The sequence below is a fragment of the Myotis yumanensis genome, unplaced genomic scaffold, assembly GCF_028538775.1.
Source record: "Myotis yumanensis isolate MYYU_CA2020_CCGP unplaced genomic scaffold, mMyoYum1.0.hap1 SCAF_6, whole genome shotgun sequence".
Lineage (NCBI taxonomy): Eukaryota > Metazoa > Chordata > Mammalia > Chiroptera > Vespertilionidae > Myotis > Myotis yumanensis.
The window spans coordinates 9,329,441-9,352,856 of NW_027223757.1; the positions used below are offsets into that span (position 1 = coordinate 9,329,441).

Genomic DNA, 23,416 nt, shown 5'->3' on the forward strand with positions numbered 1-23,416 from the left:
AGCAGAGAAAGATGAAGTAGGAAGGCCTGGGGGCTTTCAGAGTTCCTGGAGCACAGGGCAGTAAGGAAGAAAGAGCTAGAAGAAGAGGCTGAGGGTCAGGGTGAGAAATCTTAATAAATTCTGCAGGCACGGGCAATTGCTGCAGGATTTTACACAGACACCATCCCCTCCGAGGTGCTGCATGCTACACTCCAGTGAGGTAATGCCACAGATCCTCCCTCCTCTTCAGTTAAGAGCTCTTATATTAGACCCATGGTTCTCAAACTTTTCTGAGGACCTTTTTTTAAAATTAATCCTCACCCGAGGATATGTTTTTCTTTATTATTATTATTGATTTTTAGAGAGAGAGGAAGGGGGAGAAAGAGAGAGAAACATGGATGTGAGAGAAACATTGATGGGTTGCCTCTCAGATGTGCCCTCCCCGGGGATTGAACCCACAACCTACATATGTGCCCTGACCTGGAATCAAACCAGGAACCTTTTGGTGTATGGGATGATGCTACAACCCACTGAGCCACCCTGTCAGGACTCAAGACCCTTGTACATTCCTAAAACACTGACGATCCCAAAGAGTTCTTGATTGATGTGGATTACGAATTCTCATATTTATCATGTCAGAAGCTAAAACTGAAAAAATTTCAAGACATGCATCAATTTATTCTAAAATAACAATCGTACACCTGCTACATATGACTAGAAATATCATTTTAAGAAAAAAATCATAAGCTTTAAACCAAAACATTTAGTGAGAAGAGTGGAGTTCAGTTTCCTAAGTCTTTGAATGCCTGCTCTGTAGAAGCTGCACGCTCACAGCAACCTCTGCATTTGTGTGAGTGGCAGCAAATGTCAGGTGGTCTCTGGAAAACGCCACCGCACCTCCCAGGGAGTAAAAAAGGCACAGAATGTCTTAGTCTCGCTATAAAAACAATGTGGCCTCAGGGACCCCCAAAAGGGTCTTAGGGACCCACACGGGGACCTTAAACAGATTCTAAAGACTGCTGATCCAAAACCTAATGATTTAAGTGGTGGTGAGGGGGTGGGGGAAGCGTGGCGAAGAGCAAGACCCAAAGTGCCCTGCTGATGCTTTTCCCTAAGGAACGTTTAAGACGGTGCTGTGTCTCCTAAAGCACTGCCCAAAGATGCTCCTGTCCCTGTCCCCAGCAGAACTAAACTATGACATGTTTTCTCCCCAAGGTCATTTGACTTGTAAAATGAAAAAAAAAAAAAAAAAAAAAAAAACAACCAAAAAACTCCCCATCTGTTTTCCTCTTTCTGGCTGCACCTGTGTGGTTTCAGGCACGATAACATCAGACGTGACTTCAGTGTCACTTGATAAATGACAGCCGAGTGAGGTCTGGGGTGGAGAGAAGTGAAACTTCAAGAATGTGTCCGTGACACAGGACACTTAGCAAATGACAGAAGGGGCCTCAGCGAGCTTGCGCACCCATTTCCTATAGAACAGCAACAACAAAATGCTAATGGAGTCCCCGTATCTACTGGACACAAAAGGAAGTGCTGCCGCCCCTCTGACAGCTGAAACAATGCGGCTGACTGGGTCTCTCTCCTGGGAAGGGGGCGGGTGTTGCTGTAGGAACCCCACCTCCCACCCCCGCTTTGGACTTCTGTCCAATCAAAGGGCCTTACACACTTTTAGGCACGTAGGAGTGACTGAAGCAAACATTTGTTGATTTTTAATTGCAATTTCAGGGAAAAGCTCTAAATATTTTTTAAGGGAAAAGTCTCCAATTTCCTGTGGCGATAAAACAGCACAGGCATATTTTCCAGGGGCCCTCCAGCTACATGTCCCTTTAACAAAACCTGTCTGGAGGGGCTTCGGGGGGAGGTTCCTGCAGACTCTACACTGGGGAGAGGTGGCTGGCAGGGGGTGGAACACCTTCTGAGTAACGAACACCTTGTTGGCCAGCCTGAAGGGTGGGCTCCAGAGTCCAGCTTGGTCACCTGGCTCAAGAACAGTGGCATGGCCCTGACTGGGTAGCTCAGTTAGTTAGAGCGTCATCCTGATGCGCCAAGGTTGTGGGTTTGATCCCTGAACAGGGCACATACAAGAGGAAAGAGGAAACTAATGAATGCATAAATAAGTGGAACAGCACCTCTCTCTCTCTCTCTCTCTCTCTCTCTCTCTCTCTCTCATCACAGCAGGAGTCTAGACAACTTTAAAAAATAGCTAAGTCTGTCAAAAAGATCTGGCAGTCTAAAAGACAAGCAAAACAGAACACACAACTAGCCCTGTTCGCCCCACTTGGATTAAGTGGGTGTGGGGGGCCTTCGGTCACCGAGGGAGTGAGTGTTTACGCAGAGCCCTTCCCCACTTGCACAAATACTGGAGGGTCTGGGGGGACAAAGGCCAGGCCAGGTGGCCACAGCAATCTCCGGTGCGATCAGGACCCGGCAGGTCAGGCCTGGGTGTGTCCGGAGTGGGCAGAGCTGAGGGCGGCATCTTTCTGTGGTGAGACACAGTCTGGCTGCCCAGCGTCTGGGGTTTCCTGCCTGTGGACTTGGAGGAGCCCAGGTTTAGAATCATTTCTAATGACCAAACCCGAGACTGGGATCTTCTTTCCCTACACACACACACACACACACACACACCCTTTCAGATTATAAACACAACGAAAATATTCAGAATAAAAAAAATAAAAGTAGAGGCAAAAATAAGCACAATAAGAATATAAAGATGACAGATCAAATCAAACATGGCATTTATATAGAAAATATAAGAGTGTACATGCGAGTGTTAATGCTACAAAAACACCCTCCTGAACTCCAAACGTATCTTTTGGGAAAAAGAAATCAATAAATGCCCCAAACTAGAAGCGGTCCAAGCAGCAAGTGGGCCGTCTTCTGAAAGTCCCATGCTCCCAGCTAGACCCTAGAGCGGGCCTTTAGGACCGGCTTCTACGGGGAGCAGGGCAGTGTGACTCTGAGCCCTGGGTCTCTGCTGCTGTGGGCAGCGTAATGTGGGAAAGAGAAAACAAAAGAACATGCTTCTCTCTGGTCTGGTGGAAGACAGTGGGCATTTTAGTTTCTTTACCCTCCACCTGTCCCATGGCGGCCACCCCCCCTGCTCCTACACTGCCTTCCTCCTCCTCAGAGGCTGATCCCTTGCCATGGAGGGTCTTGGGGGCTATCAGGAATAAAGCAGTTGACACTGAATTAATTCAAATGAAAATGTACCAGAAATACCCCTTTTTCCCCATCTTTGACTGCCCTGGAAGGAAGTATGAATTTGAGGGTCATCTGTTAGCGGAGCTGGGTAGTGGGTATGAGCAAATGCAAGAATGGAGAAAGCTTAAAAAAAACCCAAAACCCTACCCAAGGGCAGGCAAGAGGAGAATGTGAGAGAATGTGAGGGCAGGTGCGGGGCAGGGGCAGGGATGCGTGGAGGTGGGAAAGGCTGGCACAAGCAGGACGGCTGAGGCTGTGTACAGAGGAACCCTGAGCACGAACAGGGATGACCTTCAAACCGCCCTCCCCAGTCTTTAAGCACACGAATCTCTCCAAAGGTTCCATTTTGAGAAAAGTTAGCGTGCATCAAAATGTCTAGGATCTGCCTCCAAAAGCAAGTCTGAATTGCTTTTGGCTTCTCAGAGCTTTTTCCCTGTGATTTCTAAACACTCAGGTGTGTTTTTCCTCCCATAAGGTTAACATTCCCTGCCGCCTTCTGCTTGACTCCCCTCACCCAGGGGGAGGGGAGTAAAAAGCCAGGGGACAACCCCCCAGAGGTGCCCAGCGATGGCTGTGCAGGGGCTGGCAGAGGCTGCACTACCTCGTGGCGGGGAGTCACCACTGCTTTTCCCAATCTGTTTGGTCAGGTAGAAACCCACCAGATGACCCTCAGTTAAGCTGCCTCTGGGCATCTCTAACCTGTGGGAGTCGCCCTCCTCATCAAGACCCTTCACCATAGCAACTCACAAGAGCTGAGTGTTAACCTTCAGGAATTCTGCCAGCCAGTTGTGAAAGCCGTCATTAAAAGGTAAATAACACAAAATTAACTAAATCTTACTAAAAACAACGGTATAAATGCTCAGAACTCACCATGTCTGAACTATTTCACCGTGTTTTACTGTTACCTGTGCTCTTGGGGTTACTGGCCTCTACTCTGTGTGTCTGGGAGAAACGCCTTTGTACATTGCCGCCCACCTCTGCACTGGACAATGTCACATTGGTAGCTGGAAAGCGGCCGTAGTGGGAAGATTTACACCATGAAAGCAGGCAAGCTTGATGTGTTCTCTTCTTGTCTAAGAGAGCGATGGAGAAAGTGTCAATAATACAGGTACAATGTAAAGCGTGTTGTGTCTGTAGCTGTTATGTTGTCTAAATAGCACAAAAATGGGCAAATATTCATGCAGCCTCTAGTTCAGCAGAGGCGTCACTCATGTCAGTGATGACATCTTCACTGTTTCACTTTTGTCTTTTTTTTTCCATTTTTGTCTTTTTTATGTGAAAAAAAAACTAACAATATTCATGTCGAAACTACATTCACTTATGAATAGGTCAGTTATGAATGTAAGTTGAGCAAACATCAGCAAAAGTATTCTATGAGAAGCAATTTTCATTTTTGTTATTATTTGTCAATTCTGTGTGATACATCCTTTTATCAGTACAATCAATAATAAACTTATGTATGTACGAGTATATGCATGTCGTGTATGCACTGGCGCACGCACACACGCACAGACACACACAGTTTCCCACCCCGACCCCAGTAGGTTGTTAAACATTTACCCACACATGCCTTGTTAGCTTTTCATCACCCCTGAGTTTGCATGTATTCCTTCGCTCCTTAAGACCTGTTCCCACACCCCAGGCCCTCCACAGAACAATGCTTGCTGATATGCCCATCAATACGCTGCAATAGATTGTCTGTCAAGCGTCCTGGGAGAATGGGAGGAAATCCTTTGCATTTATAAGCCCTGGTGAGCTCTCTGCTGCTCAGCTTCACAACCTCTCTCTCACCAGTTGGAAGCTTTATTCGCCATTCATCCTCAGCATCACTGTTCTTAACATTCTTGAGCAGCTCAGAGAGAGATAAACACCTTTAAATTAGACCCAACCCTTACCGAGTTCTATGGGAAATAATCCGAGGAGATTTACAGTTCTGTACTTCTGAAAGCTTCATTACCTTAACCAACAGCCTTCTTCTACAATTCCCCTGCATTTGAATAGTGAAAAAATTTTATGTACAAGTTTATTTTGTTACACTAGTAATTAACTGGTTGATTATTGTGCATGGATTTACTTTTAAATTACACTAGGACATCAAGTTAGATTTGGGAATTCCAGCAGAAGACAACTCCATTGACTCAACTGGAGAACAAAAGTGCGGCCTTAGCAAAACCTTTTTAAAGAGGAAGTCTCTTAATTCGTCCCCGGGCCACCATGAAAACAAATGTGATTAAAGTGCTTGTTGTCCTTCAGATCCAGTGAAGCATAACAGAGTCTATAATCTTCACCAAATGAGTGTTGTTGTGTGTTTTTTTAACTCAACAAACCCTCCAACTCAGGATACCCTGTTACAAAGGATTTCCTGTCATTCTCTGGGAACATGCAATAGAAGAAAATTCATAGGATTTCAATTTCTGAAAATATACAACGTAACTCAATTACACGTCAAATTCTGAATGTTGGCAAAAATCTTTGTTATCCAAGTACTTCATTTTCTTTCTAATCCTCTCAACAATATTTAAATCATCCCTCTGTCAATTGAGGTTTTAATTCTAGGACTTCAACATTTACCAATGTTGTTTATTTTTTTAAAGTCAAACTAGATTAAGAATCTTGCAACCTCAATCATTTCTTTAATTAATCAATTCAGTCCAAAAGTGGAGTCTGGTTAGTAATCCCCCGACAGAAAAGCAAGTTCTTACAAGACATTAAGCTGAAGTCGGCCAGAAACCGTATTAATTTGCAGGTGTTTCCTGATGTCCCCACGAGTGACTGACATCCTATGATGATTAGCATCTTGAGAAGTTTCCTTGCCCGTAGGAACTGCTTCTGTCTCTGTCCGTAAACAGCCCTCGCCAGAATGAAGTGTTTGCTGGAAATACCCAGTTGTTAATCAAACACTAGCATCGAATATTTACTTGTACTTCAGCAGGGCATCCCACCAGGTGTTAAACATTTTAGATATGTTGTTTCCTTTGGAGAAGACAGCCCAACCCTCAAGGACTCTAGTAGCTGCTCTGAGCCACAGCTTTGCAAGACACAGGAGTGGTCAAGCTCAGTGACTCTGGCCTTCCTTCACTCCAGACTGCCCACTGACCTTGGAATGTCACCTTCTTTTTCTCTGATCAAGTGAGTTGTCCCGGAACTAGCCATTCTTTTCTTTTCTAATAATGCAACCCTCAATTTTAACTAAACTGGGTATATGGCTGCCCAACATTCAGATGCCATCTCTCAGGGCAACAAGATAGAAGGAGCCTGGGTTCCTGTGAGCTGAGAGCTGCCCACTCACCTGGGGCCTATTCAGAGCGCTGAGTCCTGTGTCCCGCCCCTCCCCCACACTTTCAGATGACCCCCACCCTGACCCGTCTACCACGTGCACTATGAGCATTCGATGTGGAGCCAGTCTGCTGGGCACTGATCCCAATGCTGCCGTTGATTTGCTGGGTGTCTTTGGATAAGTTATCTCACCATTTTCATAGCTCAGTGTCCTCATCCATGACATGGGAACGACTGCACGTATTCAACGTGCTTGTGACCATGAAATGAGTAAATCTATGCAAAGGCTGATCTAATATGTGCTCAGTCAGTGTTAGCTACTATTTCCTCTACTTCCTCCACCACCACAGCCAGCAGTCCAGCGTGTGTCGCCCAGCAGGAAATCACAGGACAGGGGGCCAACGGGACCGAGAAGGTGAAGCTTCCTAACCATGGCCCTTGCCCCCTGCCCTTCCGTTCATTCTCCCCATCCCTGATCTCCAGAGCTCCACCCCTTCCGGCCACCTTATTCCTTATGTACAATTTCCACTTACTCCTTAAAGCAGACTTCACCCACTGTGACCCCTCCCCGGTCTGATTCTTCTCACAAGAATTTCTAGCTTAGGTGAATTCTATATATTTCCAGTTGTGAGAATTCAAGTAAACACATATTAGAAGATTTTCTCTGGGGAGATTCAGAAAGAAGGGGCTGTGATGGAGGGGAAAGGGAAGCAATCAGATGTCAGCTTCCAGAGGGGTGAAGGAGGCCCCGAGAGCAGAGAACTCGGCTGTACTTTGGGGTCGGTGTGAGGGGAGTGAGCACAGACGTGTAACACAGAAAAGGCTGACTGTGCGTGTTCTGTGCAAGGCTGTCGGAGTTGGATGGAATGCTTTGAACTGAAGCTCTCCGTGATGTGGGAAGGGACTGAGCTTTCCTGAGGTTATAGGTTATCCAAAGCTGTACCTCCCTCAAATACCAGGCTAAGCGGCCTCACAGCAAGGTATGGGCTTGACAACAGAGGACGACGACTTCAAACACGAAATCCAGCAGGCATGTCCACGTATCCGATGAGTGGTGCAGAGGAAAACTAACTTTGTGTCTAAACTAATTATGAGAAATCATTTGCCAATGCGTTACGGACAAGACTAGTTGTGACCTCAAAGTGTATTAGGGAGCCGAGGGTGCCTGGCAGTCATCATACTTAGATAGGAATCTTACATGTAAGCCAGCCTTCCGTTCAGGTTGGCACAAAACCTGATTTTCATGTAACGATTGTTCCCCAGTGTTTACTCAAAAGAGAAGGTAGGACCATAAGGATTTCTTTAAATCTCATTATTAGCAGTAAAACCTCTTCAAATTAACCCTCAAAGGGGCAGTGCGCTGCCTAGAAGTAAAATTACAACTCCGCTCCCCCTTCCCCAGGAGACCAACAGTGAGAAACCTAAAGGGCCAGCCTGGACGGAGAGGCGGGAGGCCTGGGGAGGCCATGCTGCTGAGGGCCAGCTTCCACGTGGTACCCCTTGCCCCCAGTCAACCCTTGGGGGGCTTCCCCTCTGTGTTGGGAACTCTCCCCTTGTAGCTTGCCAACAGCAGTGGCTTGACGACAAGAGAGAGATCACAACTGTCCATTAAACAGCTGCTAAAAGCCAAGCACTGTGTAGCAGTTTACCGACTGTTTTTACATGTTCAACAACCCTTTACAGTAATTATAATTCCCCCTCCCCCCATTATATGGTTGAAGAAGTGAATGAGTAGTACAGTTCATATTCAAAAGACAGTTACTCAACTCTAAAGTAAGAACCAAGAGATTTTTATTTCCTGTTCAAGATGGAAGGGGAAAAGGAATTTCTGACCCTTCTGAGGCAAGAGAGGCAGGTTCAAGGCAACCCACCCCAAGTTAGAGCTCTGGAGGGACTTGCTCATTAAAAGACACTGGTGTTTGGTCCACAGCACTTGTAAACATCAGATAGCTCCGCCTCAGCTCCCATGTGAGTCAAGTAGGCTTTCTTTTATTAGCCTAAGATCACAATCACTATTGATAAGATTTTTATGGACCTAAGAATACAACCCAGTCACTCACTCATTTAAATACTGCAGTGCCTCGTATGTACTTGAGAAGTGGCAATAAACAAAACAGGCAAAAGAGCCCCACTCTAACAAGTAAAGTAGTCTATAAGAAAGCTAAGAGCTGACTTAAGGAACTACTGTTATTTTTAGGAGATATTTTAATCGTGTGGTGGTTATGTGTAAGAATGTGTTCTGATCCATTGGAAATGCATATTGAAATATGTATGGGTGAAAGAGAACGACACCTGAGATTTGCCTTTAATATCCATAGTGGGGGAGGGAATACCAAGAGGGGAAACAGATAAAACAAGATTGGCAAAATGTTTATAACTGTTGAATCTGGAAGATGGGTACATGGGGCTCATCATACTGTTTCTCTCCTTGTTATTTTGGAAATTTCCTTAATCAGAAGATGAATCCTTCCCTCCATGGAGCTTAAAAAGATAAACAAACATTAATTTACGGTGTGTCCATCAGACAGATACACATCTATGCAGAAAACTAAAGCAGGGAAGGGAGATGGAAAATGCTCAGGAGGTGGATAAACGTATTTCCGCATGCTTGTACTCTATTTATTTTCTACATATAATTTAAGAAGACATGAGCTGATCACCTGCATCAGCGTAAGGCATTAGTACACACCAAGCTGAATAAAATGGTAATTAAAGGACACCCAGTTTTCTGAGAAACAAGAGATGAATTTGAGTTTTATGAAAGATGTGAATTTTAAAGAAACATCGATGAAAATAATGGCTAACATTTCCCTAACTTTTCTATATGATACAACTAGGTTTTGCCAACATGGCAAAGAATGATTGGTTTGATCCTCATCATAACCCCAGGAGCGGGTACTGTCTCCCTCATCTCTAAGATGCGGCCCCAAAGCTTAGGGAGTCTGGACAGCTTGTTCAAGGTCATGCAGAGCCTAAGTGGTGGGACCCAGTTTGAATCCAGTGGTCCACTCCAGAATCTGCATGTTTAATTGTCACATCATACTGCCTACTGTGATGGGTAGGCAGCATTTGAATAAACGAAGGATAAAAGACGACATAAATATCAAGCAGTGACTTGATATTTCCTGAATGTCTGCCCCACTCGAGATGTTTGGTGCTGCGGGTCCTGTGGGGGAATAAGGCAGATATGGGGGACAAGCCAAGAGCAAGCTTTTCTGGGTAGGATGGCGCCGGAGAGCGGACGGCACTAGAAGGAGGAAGAGGCCCAGTTAGACCCCGAGGACGCGTCTTCAGAACTGAGGAGTGTGAGGGCAGGAATGGAGGAAGGAGTCATTGGGCAGGTTCTCCACCACTTCTCTTCCCAGGCACCCACCACCATCACCACCCGCCCATCCACCCCCGCACGCAGCATGCTGCCTGCTGATCTCATTCTGGAACATGGCGCTGTAACAGCATCAGACTCCAGAACTTACCTGACAGAGAGGCAAGAAATGGCCCCTGCCTAGGGCATTTAGTGACTCATTTTTTAAAAAAAATGTTTACGTTTTCTCTGTGCTGGGCACTGTCCGAAAACATTGGAAATACAGTGTGAACAACACAAATTCTCTCTTCTTGTGAAGAGCAGACAAGAAACAAATATACTCTTTGTTACAAATGCTGTAACATAAAATTGAAGTCGGGTAAGAAGGACATGCTCGCCAAGGCCATATAAAGCATGACCAGGAAGGCTTCTCTGATAAGGGGACACTTGGCAGGAAACTGGAACAAGTGAGACCGTCAGGCTTTCCTCTCCGGGAAGAGTGTTCCAGGCAGAAACCATGTGGAGGCTGGAGCTTGTCGGGGATACTGGGGAACTCAAAGAGGCTGGCCAGCCAAGGCAGAGTGAACACGCAGGGAGGAGCAGATGAGGTCAGAGCAGGGGCCGGACTGGGGAGGGTCTTGGAGGCTGTTCCGTGGACTTGCTTTTGACTCGGAGTGAGATAGGAAACCACAGAGGAGTCTGAATTAGCTGACATACGCAGGGCCACTTTGGCTGCTGTGAGATAGTTGAGCGCATGGGTCTACCAGTGGTTCTCAACCTTCCTAATGCCGCGACCCTTTAATACAGTTCCTCATGTTGTGGTGACCCCCAACCATAAAATTATTTTCGTTGCTACTTCATAACTGTAATTTTGCTACTGTTATGAATCCTAATGTAAATATCTGATATGCAGGATGTATTTTCAGGGGGCGCGACCCACAGGTTGAGAACCGCCAAAAGGACCAGTTAGGAACCAACTGCACTAATTCAGGGAGAGAAGGCAGTGGACTGGATCCAGTGGGAGCAGTGATGACTGTGAGGAGTGGGAGGACTTGCACATTTGGGGTAGAGCCTGCAGGGTTTGCCTGTGGATTGGACCTGAGGTCTGAGGAATGTGACCAGAGAAACGTCAAAGGCTCTCTAATTAAGCCTTTTATCTCTACCTTAAGTTCTACCATTGACCTTCCCTTGGGGTTGAGCCATTAGAAGGGCCTCTATGAAAATGCACTCACTGGTCAGATTTGAGCTCCAGACATAGCAATCCATGCTGGCTCAGCAATTATCCTACTTGTCAAGGCAAGAGATAAATGTCCAAAAGGCTGGGAAGGAGGCATGAATAAGTGAATATAGATTGAGAACTATTTAGGAAGTTGTTGCTAACTGACTGGACAAGGAAGGAAAGTAGCTTGCTGTGACCAATGAACTGTGGTGCTATTAACTAAGAATTGGATAAGGAGGGGGGAAAACAACCCTAGGAAGTTAGAGGTAGGTCTGGAAATAGAGATTATGAATCCAATTCTGGGTGGGTGACTTTGAATCCATTGTGCAAAAGCCAACAGATAAATCCCAGAAGGCATGTGAATAAGAGTGGAGGCTCAGACAGGCCCACAGTTTTTCATTTGATTTATTTTGAAACACAATAGGCCCTCACTATTTGAGCCAGCAAATTTAAATCAGGATATTCCAAGAGGAATTTTATTTTAATATTTTCCAAGAGGCATAGTAACTAAAACTAGGCTACCAGAATCCATCCCCTTTTAATATGAAGGGATCCTTCAAAGACCCGTCTTAATAAACTAAATTTACAAATAACAGAGCAATTTTTGTACCAACACTAAACAATGTGGTTTGGCTATATATGTGTGTTTTTTTCCAGTAAGAGTGCTAAATTCTGAATAGGAGAATAACAAATATAGACTTCTTAAACTTGTTTTTCTATTTCTGAGCTCTAAGTTGGTAAACTAGAATTAAGGGTTTCACCCAAATCCCACATGCTAGCATTGGACATGAAACTTCCCCATTCCACTCTACAGTTGAAAGAGAGAAGTGGGCCAAACTTCAAGTCAGACAATTGGTTCAAGGTCAACGGTGTGCCCGTGAATATGCTCTCTACGGGGAACACAAGGATGAATACAGCATAATCTCTACGTCCCAGGAAAGTCACAACCCACCAAAAGTCTGAGGTGCCCACCCTACGCAAATGGAGGCATGTTTATAGGGCTGGTGTAGGGCTGGGATCCTGTCTGGAAATGCATAGCAGTCACTCAACTGGTTTGGAACATTAGAAAGATTTCTTACTACTACAGTTTCTCCGATAGTTGCTTCTATTCCAGAATAAACACTGTTGAGTTTCCAAGTGCTCTATAAGCCAGTGAAAGGCAGGCCACGGGCATAAATATTTACAGAGCACCGCATTTCCTGCAGGCCCACACAACCTCCAAAGCAACCGCTACTGGACTCCCCTTATAGAAAATCGATGGAACAAAAACACTTTTCTAAAGAAACCTTATGAAGGGTTAAGCCAGAGCCCCTTCGATTTTTCCAGTGGGTTTTCTTTCCTTCTCATCTCCTCCTTTTTCATTTTTCCTCCCTCCTCCTCATCCTCCATCTTCTTTTTTAAATATTTAGCTACCTACTCAGAATTTCCTTTCTTCAACTAATTTTTGAAAACGGAGGTTTTTGCCTGAATTTCTTGATGCTCATTTCAACTCATAGGCAGATAACTATTTTGTTCAACCACTTGCACTCAGAAGCTCAGAGTCTAGTGCAGGAAAGCAGACAGCTGAATGGTTATGGAAAGTACCACACCATACGCGCTAGAAATGAGGAAAGGAGCATGCTAAGGAGCTGGAAGAAAGGGGCATTGGGCTCTGAGGGCCTGTGGGGAGGTGAGCTTATCCATCATGGCATGTGCCGCCTTATTCACTTTCCTGAGGGCCCAGGATAGAGGCCGATGGAAGCAAAGGATGGAGACTGGTAAGCAGGTGGGACAAAGCGAGTAAGAGTGGCCACACTGCTTCCAAATTCCCATTAATCCCTTCTTGTGAGGCATTGGCTTGCTCACGTTCCAGTGCTGAATCAACCCGCCTCTCCCCACCCCTTCTGTAGCATCCTCTTTGGACCACTGCCATAGCTTCCCCACTGCTCTACCTGAGTGACAACCAGCATTCATCAGACATGTCCCTCTCCTGCGTCAAAATCAGCAGTGGCTCTGCATGGCACTTCTAAGCCATGGTAATGACCTTTAGTATTATAACCCTACACAGTCCAGACCCTGCTTCATCTCCCACTCATGCTATTCACACACAGCGGCCTTTCTTTTCCTCCAACTCACAGAGTGTATTCCTCTCTATGCATTTTTTCTCTCTGCCTAGAATGTTCTTTCCTCAGATCTTCTCAGGATCATTCTTTGTCATTTAAACCTTGGCTCAATGTTACCTGCTTGCATGGGCCTTCTGACCACCCAGACAAAGAGAGTGCCCCCCTCCCATTTCCCTGTTTTCTTTAAAGCTCTCATTACACAGTTCCCCCTCCCCAGATCGCGCTTGTTTTGTTCATCACTGTATCCCAGAACTTAGGAAATTATATTTGTTGAATGACTAATTGTAATATGAATTCCCAATTGTAATGAACATTATGTCTCCACGACAGTGAAACAAACAAATGTGTTTCTCTTCCCTCTCTCTTACTATTGACTTTGTAAAAAATATATTTTTTATTGATTTCAGAGAGGAAGGAAGAGGGAGAGAGATAAATATCAACGATGAGAGAGAATCATTGCTTGGCTGCCTCCTGCATGCCCCACATTGGGGATCTAGGTCGAAACCTGGGCCTGTGCCCTGACTGGGAATTGAACTGCGACCTCCTGGTTCATAGATCCACGCTTAACCACTGAGCCACACCATTACTAGGCTCTTACTATCGACTTGTGCCTCAGGAGACTGAAGGGCCTTCTCCTGACACTGGGATGGTTTTCCCCAGTATTTTCATGTTGTCTTATTTTTTTTAAATATATTTTTATTGATATTTTACAGAGAGGAAGGGAGAGGGATAGAGAGTTAGAAACATCGATGAGAGAGAAACATCGACCAGCCGCTTCCTGCACACCTCCTACTGGGGATGTGCCCGCAACCAAGGTACATGCCCTTGACCGGCATCGAACCTGGGACCCTTCAGTCCGCAGGCCGACGCTCTATCCACCGAGCCAAACCGGTTTTGGCCATGTTGTCTTATTGTTCCTGCCATCTAGTAACAGGGAATAAATCTTAAGGGTGACACCCATACACATAATAAAAGGGTTTATTGCATACTAGGTACTATATGTATACATTACAAATTTAAAACTATGACATCTTTATTATACTTTTGTTCCCATTTTAGTTGGCATTTTCAAATAACTTTCAAATATACCTAGACTGCTGAATTTCAGCCTATCCTTGCATTTTAACTCTGAGTGCACAGATCTTGGAAAAACAGACTTACCTCTTCCACGCACACCGTTTTCCCCATGATTAACATCACAGTGTATGGACACTGTGTTTGAACTAACTCTGCAACAAGTAAGCAAAGACAGTATCAGCTTGTCTTGCTCTATCTATCACGCATATTGAAGTAACATGTGTGGAGCGTTTTCTGCATATATTAGTAATCCAAAACCAAGGAGATTTTTAGAATAGTTATTAGCATAAGTCATTAGCTAGTACAGAAATGTGTTCTTGTTTTCATTTCTATAAGAAGTTCAAAACAAATACCTGTTAAGTTCCCACTTGGAAATTTCTTAAACGACAGTAATAGGTTAGAAGTAGGCAGTATCACATCTTGACAAGGCGGACCATAATCCATAAAGGAAACAAAGCTTACTTTGCTCCTCAGGGATATTTTGAAATTTGAAAGGTACTACTATTATGGGGCTCATTACAACTCAAATTTTACAATTTCATAATATTTGCTTTCCTGTCAGGATAAGTTCTGGAAAGAAAGACAGAAAGAAAATAGAAGAGTGTTACATGATACTGACACTTTTGGGAAGTTACCTGGTTTCTGCGTTGATAAAGGTAATGTTTCATTATCATAGGGTACACCCGTGGGCCACAGGGTTCCACACACCACGGAAACATTATTTTCACATTACTTCCTTTGCCATTTTAGTTTCAAGATCAGATCTCATTAAGTATTCTGATTCAATGGCGTCCCTTAGACTTTAATCTCAACAACTGTTATAGGAGAGGGGGAGATGAGCATGAATCTTATAGAGACAGTGAAGAAAAGTGGAGAAAAGCCAAGACCACCAAGATCTTCCTCTATCACCATATTCCAAAAGCGTCCAAATATCTCCCCAAGCACTTTCCTCATCAGGGCCAATCCTAGCACCTCATCCACATCTCCCACTCTTCCCTGACCATTTCAATACCCTTACAGCCCCCACCCTCATCATCCTTAGCAAGGAATTAACTCTAAAAACTCGGATCCAGGATGGGCAAGACATGACATAAGCGAAGGGTTTCTTCTACAAAAATTAATTCATAAAGTCTATGTTTCCCCCAGTATGCTCCTCTCACACCCACTCAGTAATCCTATATTCCCGATTTTGACCCTTACGTTTCGTACTTCATGTATTTTGTTGATTCAAAATTTCACAAGGGCAAGATGCCTGGATATTTCAACTGTAAGCTGTTTCAGACCAGCTCCCGTGGCCTCCTTTGAGGCAGCTATAATATTCTAGCACAACACAGATGCTTAAACTAATAACAGGTTAAAGGGAACAAAAGCAGTGTCGTATATTTATGCCCCAGATTACAGTTTTCCTCTCTCCCAGCACATCAGAGAAGCGCAGATGTCAGTGTTTGAGGACTGTCTGTAATCACCCAGCCACGGGAAGCTGCACTCATGGATGGACTGGGATCCGCCGCTCCACCCCTTCCTCTCAGCCTCCCAGCGTGCCCACCCCCTCCACCCCAACCCGCAGGCAGGTCGCAGGTCGGGCACAGCCTTACATCACCCTAAGGCTGGACTCTGGTGAGCACGCACCCCCGCAGTGGTCTTTCCTTTGCATTTGCCTGTTCCCAAAGACTGGGATTTCTGCTAGAGTTGCTGTCGGTTCTGAAGACAGCTGGCCGAGAGCATGAGGACTTCAGTCACATGGGACGGGGGAGGCGGGATGGAGGTGGCTCTAGAAGAAAAAAGGTCTGCACTTTGCTTCCTCCTTGGCCAAGGGCTGACCAACCCCTCCCAGCCAGACAGGGGCTTCAGTCGCAGAGTTGGGAGAGGGTAGGGGGAGCTGAAGAGTGCCCCCCCAAAAGCAGATTCCCGTGGGTATTAGGAAGGGCACGCTCACCATGTATGGAGGGCCAGCATGCCACCTGGTGACATGTTGAAATGAAAATCAAACAATATGAAAGCACACTTAATCACAGCTAGAAATAGCCAAGTATCGTCCAAGCCCCCATTCAGTCAACCTGAAACTGAGTTAAAGAATCGTGGGCGACAGGGGGACTGGGGGAGAGACAATAGGCTCCAAACGGGGTGCAGAAAAAGATCTCCAGGAGGATTGGGAGCTAAGAGGGTGGTCAGAAAGCGAAGATCTAAGTGGTATTTTCCTCTAAACAGGGAGGAGGGTGGGAACATATTGGAAGAGAACCCTGCTTGGAGCGTGAAAATCCATAGCCTTTCCAGAGGAGAGAGGGAGGTTGGCTCTAAAATCCTCCCTTCTCATGATTAGAAAGGACCTGCGTGGTCAGAGGGATGATCAGCCCCTTGAGATGCGGGGAGAGGAGTATTTATAGTAAATTAAATCTAGAGAACAGAAGGCAGTGAGCTCTGAGCTCATGCCTTCATTGCCCTTCGGAAGGCATTTATGTGCATTAAGGACTCACACATCTCTGCAGACAGATGCCAAAAGGGATTATCCAGCTGCAAGAACCGCCCAACTGCACTCCTACCCAAGTATGTGTAAGTCAGTTTCACTTCAACAGGATTCCCTAATGCACTTCGTTCATTCAAATGACCAGAGTGAATGTTTTAAACTTTTAAAAACACATCAGATTACAAATGCCTTACAATACTTCCATTTACTGTCTTACTGAACTCTCTGCCAGGTCCAACTCAACAAACAAAGAGACTCGGTTACAATATAAACCTTTGGAGCCGAATCCTGTAGGCAATCACAGAGTAAGACTAGTGTATCTAATGAATATTTATTGAGCATAAATATAAATGCATTTTATTGGTGCTAAGAAATGCTTTCCCCCCACAACGTACACACACCTTACAAAAAGAGGTGATGCCAATTTTGTGGACATTTTTCTTAGTGGTACATTTAAAAAGAAATGGCCTTTGTAAAGTATATGATTGTCTAACCACTATGCTGTACACCTGAAATTAACACAAAATAATATTGAATGTAAAAAAGAAAATAGAGTAATTAAAACAAAGAAAAGGTGTATTTCAAAAGTACCGTAGACTTGATGAAATAGGAACTCATCAATTTTATTACAGTTGCTGTCAAATGCTGCCTGAGAGGCTTCCCAGAGCACAGACTAAGGCGGCCCAACCATCACCTGGATTCCCCCAGCCTGCTGAGCATATCTTGTGGTGACTGCTTGGCCTAGAAGAGCATCAGGCATCATTCTAGGCATAGTAGGTGCCAATAAATGGCTCTGGAATGAAGAAAGGTTACCATTTATTGAGCAATTACTACATGTTGGGCCCTGAACTAAATGCTTTACAAAGGAAAATGTCATTTATCTTAGCAACTTTAACGATGAGGGGACCTGTAGCAGGTAAATGGAGAAGCCAGGATGAGACCTCAGCTCAGTCTAACTGCAAAGCCAGACACACAGGCACTGTGTTATACTGTGTGTCACATAGAAGCCCTGGGAGTTCTGTGCTGAATTCTGTGTCTGGTCCAAAGATGTACAGCAAGATTCCTGAAGCTAGGGAGAGGGAGAGAGCTGTTCCCCACCCTTGGAAGGTAATATGTATCTACTGGATTGCCATATTCCCCTGTCTTTCCAAGTGCTTATGTATGAGGTCCTGAGTTAACATGGAGGTGGGGATGCCTACATTTCTGCCCAATAAGATGAGAAGAGGTTCCAAGGAAGAGATGGAGACTTCAACTTTGTATGGAAGGATCCCTCCATCAATGAGAGTGAGCACAGCCCACCTTGGGCTCTGGGAGTTATGTTGAATGATAGGGATGTAGGGGTATACAGGGGAGGAGCTAGAAGAACAGTAGGTACAAAAGCATTGAGTGCCAGGCTCGGGGGTCTGAACTTCATTTCATGTGTTCAATGATCTTCATCAATGACCTATTTCAATGTGGGTTTTATTCCATCCCAGCCGAGCCTCTCTCTCCATTCACATCTAACTCAAGGAAGAAGGATGAAATTGGGCATTGCCATTCCTAGATCAACTGATTGCTATGTCTGTTAGAGACTCTAACCCAGTGCCAAGAGAGCATAAAGAAGACCGGCTGGCCAAAGGAGTGACAAAGGAGATTTGGTTATAAGTTAGGCTACATCACTTCAGCTCAGCTAGAGCCTATGGAATTGTCAATTTGGGTCTCCACGAAAATCCTGAAGGATATCACAAACATAAACTGTTTCCTTTAGAACAGAGCTGGACAAACCCGGACTACAGCCCGTTTTGTGTGACTCTCAAGCAAAGACTAGTTTTACATTTTTAAAGGGTTGCAAACAAACAAGCAGCTCACCACCCAATCGAAGACTATATGAGAGAGACAGACAGACCACAAAGCCTGAAATACTCACTATCTGGCTCTCTACAGGAAAGAGTTCACCACCCTGACCTAGAACTTGCCATCCTCCCCCATCTGTATTCAGACACAGGTCATTTAAGTGCTTGATGTGACCAGACACAGACAGAACTAGGTCCCTTTAATAAGTAGAGCTAACCTAACCTCATGGCATGGTGATTTATTGATTAGTAATTCCTCTTATGAGAATTCTAAAGTTTGGGCAATTACTAGACTCACCCCCATTTTAATGTTGTCTTGGATATTTTAGAAAGATGTCCTTCTTACGCTTAAGGACTTGCTGCTTCGGGGCAAATGCTGTACTGGTTTGACCTTCCATTGCCAGTGCTAAGTGGCGCTGTAGCCTCGGCAGCACCCCGGTTATGAAAGCTTACCAAAACCGCCTTCTTAATTAGAGCCCAAGAAAACCCTGCCTCCCCTCCCATCAGGTCAGGACATCCAGTGGGCGTAGCTGGAATCTTTTTAAAACTTCGCCTACCATTAGCACTCTTCCAAGGTGCCTTCCTCTAAGATGATACTAGAAAGGGCAAAGAAGAGGAGGAGTGTAGATTTTCCGTCCCATGAATCCAGCATACCTTAGTTTCCCATCTAACAGTAACTCAATATTTACCCGAAGACGATGTTCAGGTTTGGAAATTTTTACTGGCCTTGTATCTCATCGAAAAAACATTTTTTGGTAAACTTGTGTACACAGATTGAAAAGATACTCAGACCTGCCTCAGACATGAAAACTATTCTAGATATAATGCACAGTCAACTCCTAGTCACGGGGCGGGGGGTGTGGGGGGGGAGGGAGCCACCCAGGCAGACTTGAAGGTTTCTGCAGCCTCTGGATGACCCGTGGCCAGGTTATTCCGCAACAAACCCGGGCCCCCTGGCTGGGATGATGAGCTGCCCTTCTGCCGTCGTTGCTAAAGCACCTGTTGCTTTCCGTCAGCATGGGCAATAGAAAGAGGAACACGTACCATCTCTTAATGACTTGAAAGCTGGCCCTGCAGTCAGTTCTACTTGGCACAGATGCCCAGGGCTCTGGGTGCCCGCTGAGACTGGGGTCAGCTTTTCATTGTATAGAGCAGGTTGATGCAGGCTGCTGAAACGTAGTATTTCAGATGCCAATGCATGTGAGTACACGCTGCTTAGGGTCTCCGTCTAGAAAATGTTCCCATTCCCATTCCTGCTTGAATACTCGAGCATTTGGCCTTAGAAACCACATTTGTCCTAAGTCAAAAGGGACAGTGATATTTTTTTTTCCTGAAAGAGTGAAGCATTGCATTTCATTAAAAATGTGCCTCCATGCCGCCGTTATTTCAAGGTAGTGCAGTTGAGGAGAGAGAAGTGAACGCGGGTTAAACCATAGCTCAGCCGACGGAGAACTGCGGAACCTCCAGCAAAATCACTCATTCCCGGGACTCAGTGGATCAACAACAATCGTCTTGAAAGCGCACAGCCTGCCAAATTCCACAAATTATTTCATTAATCATCCTCACTGCTCAGCATGAACCCAGAGAGAGAGGCCATTATTTCCTAAATTACAGAGGAAGACATGAGCAAAGGTGAGATAATCCGGAGAGAGTAATCAGCTATGATTGTTACATTTTCCTGACTGTAAACTAATCTATGTCCAAATAATTTCCTAGAGGGGTCAAGGTCTTGGTGCCAATGAGCTGCAGAGGCACACTTCACACCCAGGCCGGCCCCTTCCAGAGCACTCAGCCCTCACCTCTAGTACTCCCCTAAATCTTTAGGAGGTTGGGGCTGATGTAGATCATCCGAGATTTAGCCTAGGCCCTACATCCCAGCGCCACTATTCCCTGGATCATCCAGGAGGAGAATTGAAAGATGACAACTGTTTGAAAGACCAACTACCAGCAATGAATGGCGAGAGGGGAGAGAAACCGGCAAAAAGTGGATGGCAGCCAGGAGGATTCGGAGTAGAGATCCAGGAATTGCTTTTAGTTTACTAAGGGCTCAAAAGACATCACTGCTGCTGAAGCATTTCCCATATTCATGTGCTAGACCACAAACCATGAATTCTTAATTAAATCACTTTAAAAACTCATATCCTCACAGGAGGAGAATAAAACAGTACTGGCTATTCCTGGATTTGAAAAAACGATTGCCGCTTCCCATCGGTTTGTTAACAAGTGATCCTTTAAACTCCTTGAAGTACAGATTGAATTTCCCAATATTTAAGCTTGGATTTGGCAACGATCATTCCTAAGTAAGGCGCTGTAGGAAGCTGGTGCCCATGGGAAAGATGCAGATGAGCAGGAAAAGGTGATTAAGGCATGGATCTGACAGCCAGAGAACCATCAGAAGAGAGGTCCAGGGAGCGGCTATAGGAGGGAAGAGGACGGTGATGCAGCGAGGGCTGTGGGATGTCCTGCTGAGGAGGAAGCCAGTGAGGTGGGAGAACTCTGGGGAAACACATTTCTTTCCTCAGGTGGCCTGTGGCTCAGATACAGGGCCTCAAATCGGACAAGAAGAAAATTGGACAAGGGAAGCCAGAGGGTCATATATCAAACCACTGCTTTTGTATCTAAGTCTTAAATATTGTAGACAAAGTAAATACCACGGGGCGGGGTGGGGGGGGGGGGGTGGGGGTGAGGTGGAGGATTGAGCATGAAACTTTAGAACTGGCCTGGTTCATATAAATCACTTCATGAAGGAGGTAGCCAAGGCCACCTGAGGAGCTTGTAGGGTCTCAGCTGGCAAAGCCCACCTTACAATGGAGTTTTCTTACTCCTTGAAGCGATGGGCTTAAAGATGTTTTAACAGCGTTTACTCAAAGTCCAAAGTCTACACTACATCCTTTAAAAGCATGCCAACTACAGAACACGGGGAAGCCAGCAGATGCCGATTGTAACACTCGATAACCACTTTTATAGTGTTCCCCGACCGAGCTGGCCTGCAATTCTGCTCCATGCCAAACCTGGCCCAAGTCGGCATTCTGGTCTCCTCCTGGTTTGAATAGGAAACACAAGGCAGTGCTGAATCCGATCTGTCGGAAACCCCCCAAACCAACTCCACCTCTGGGATCCAAGTGTCCTTTGTGAGGCCAGCTGGACACAGCCTCCCAGGGGACTCACCCTCGGGGATTTCAGAAATATGTGCAGTAGCAGCGGCCACCTGAGGGTGGTACCGAGGGAGCGGGAGGACCAGAACTTCACGGAACAGCGGCTCTGCAAACAAGCCTCCCCCAGCGCCTTTTAAAAAAGTCACCCACCTCATTGTTTCCAATGAACGGAATAAAACTGAACAGTGTAACGACTTTTCCCAATTAGACCCTCCTTTTGTGCCTCGTTGATAAGCCAGACTCTCATCCAAGGACACAAAGAGGGGCGGGCTGCCGCGTCGCCCGCAGACCCCGCGGTCCTCCGAGGCCGGAAAGGTCGGCCAAGTCCCGGAGGAGACCAGGTGCTCCCTTTACCCCCGTGACAAAGGCGCCAGCAGCGTTCGACCCCCCTCCCGCCCACCCCCCAGGCAGATTCGCGGGCTGGGCCGCCGAGGCTGGTTCTACAAAGGCAGGGACCCTCCCCGCCCGGCCTCCGATCCGCCGCGGTCCTCGGTCATCCGCGCGGGGGCCGGGCGCCCGGACCGGTGCCGGGAGTTGCCCTAAGGTGGCCGGCGGGCGGGTCCCGTTTGGGGACCGTCCTGTTGGAGAGGTGGAACCGGGTTTGGAGCACCCGGGGGTTCACGCAGGAGCTCCTCGGAGGAGCCCACGTTGCAGCCGCCGTGGCTGCGGGTGCAGCGCGGGGCCGCCAGGTCGAGGCCGGGCGGGGGCTGGACCCGGGTTCGCAGCCAGGAGCCCGGAGCCGGGCGGCGGCGGCGGCGGCGGCGGGTCGCCCCCTCCAGGCGGCGGCGGGCAGCGGCGGGCCCCGGTCCCGGCAGCGGAGGCGCCCCCCAGCCCCGTCCGTCCCCTCCCCGAGGGAGCGCGCAGGGGAGCGGGGCCGGCACCACGCTCCGCCGCCTCCACCTGCGGACGTGGGGCTCCGGGCAGGGGGTCCCTAGATCCCCGTCCCATTCTTCGGGGCTCCCGGCGAGCGGGGTCCCATCGCTGGAAGGGACCCCGGTGTGAAGGCAGGGAGGACGCTTACCCGAAGAGGGGCGGCCGCCGCGGGGCCGCGCTCGCAGGTCCGGTCGGGGAAGGGGCGGCTGCGCTGCGCTGCGCCGCGATGCGATGCGCCGGCTCCGGCTCGGGCTCCAGCGCCTGCCGAGCGCCCTGCACCGCTGCTCGGCGCGGACTTCCTCTTCCTCGGCTCGCCCCGCCGCCGGCCGCGCCCCGGCCCGCCCCTCTCCGCGCCGAGATGCGGGCTCCGCGGGCCTGGAGCCGCGGGTCCCCGTCCCGCCCCCCCTCGGCCCAGGGGCAAGAAAGGTGGGAAGGAGGAGAGAGAGAGAGAGAGAAAGCGAAAGAGATTGAGCACTTGGACTTGTCTCTGGAGCCTTGCCAAACAGAGCAGTCAAATTACAGCCCCTGGGGGGGGGGGGGGGGGCGGGGGGGGAGTTTAAAAAAAAAAATCCTGCTACTGTTTTTGCAGACACATCACTTTTCTTCCTTTTCCAGGATCTTCAGGGGCTTTTCTTTAAAATCATACAAAAATAATTCTTTGCAAGTCAACTTGCCAGTGTTAACACAGAAGCTCTGGATAATACGTAAAAGAGGGGGAAGCTCACTGTTTCGCAGGCATCATTACCCTAATCACCCGAGTTAATGTACCGAATAACCTTTGCTTAGAGAAGGGAAAAGTGAAAAGGAGACAAGGAAGGCTAACCTTTGTAACAGCCGGATGGAGGTTCAAAGGCACAGCTGTGATACAATTATGACGAGTCCAAGGTGCCTAGGAGATGCCGGTCAAAGGCATCTGAGCGATCTCTTCACACCT

The 23,416-nt window shown here is 46.9% G+C and overlaps 1 protein-coding gene across 1 annotated transcript in view; it reads right to left on the reverse strand.

The window, feature by feature from the left end:
- PLEKHG1 (pleckstrin homology and RhoGEF domain containing G1) overlaps positions 1 to 22,777 on the reverse strand; it is a 183,924-nt gene extending 161,147 nt beyond the window's left edge. The window contains exon 1 of the mRNA XM_070417470.1: positions 22,631 to 22,777. The gene's annotated coding sequence lies outside the window, so the exon portion shown is untranslated. The remainder of the gene's footprint in view (positions 1 to 22,630) is intronic.
- Between the last annotated feature and the right edge of the window lie 639 nt (positions 22,778 to 23,416).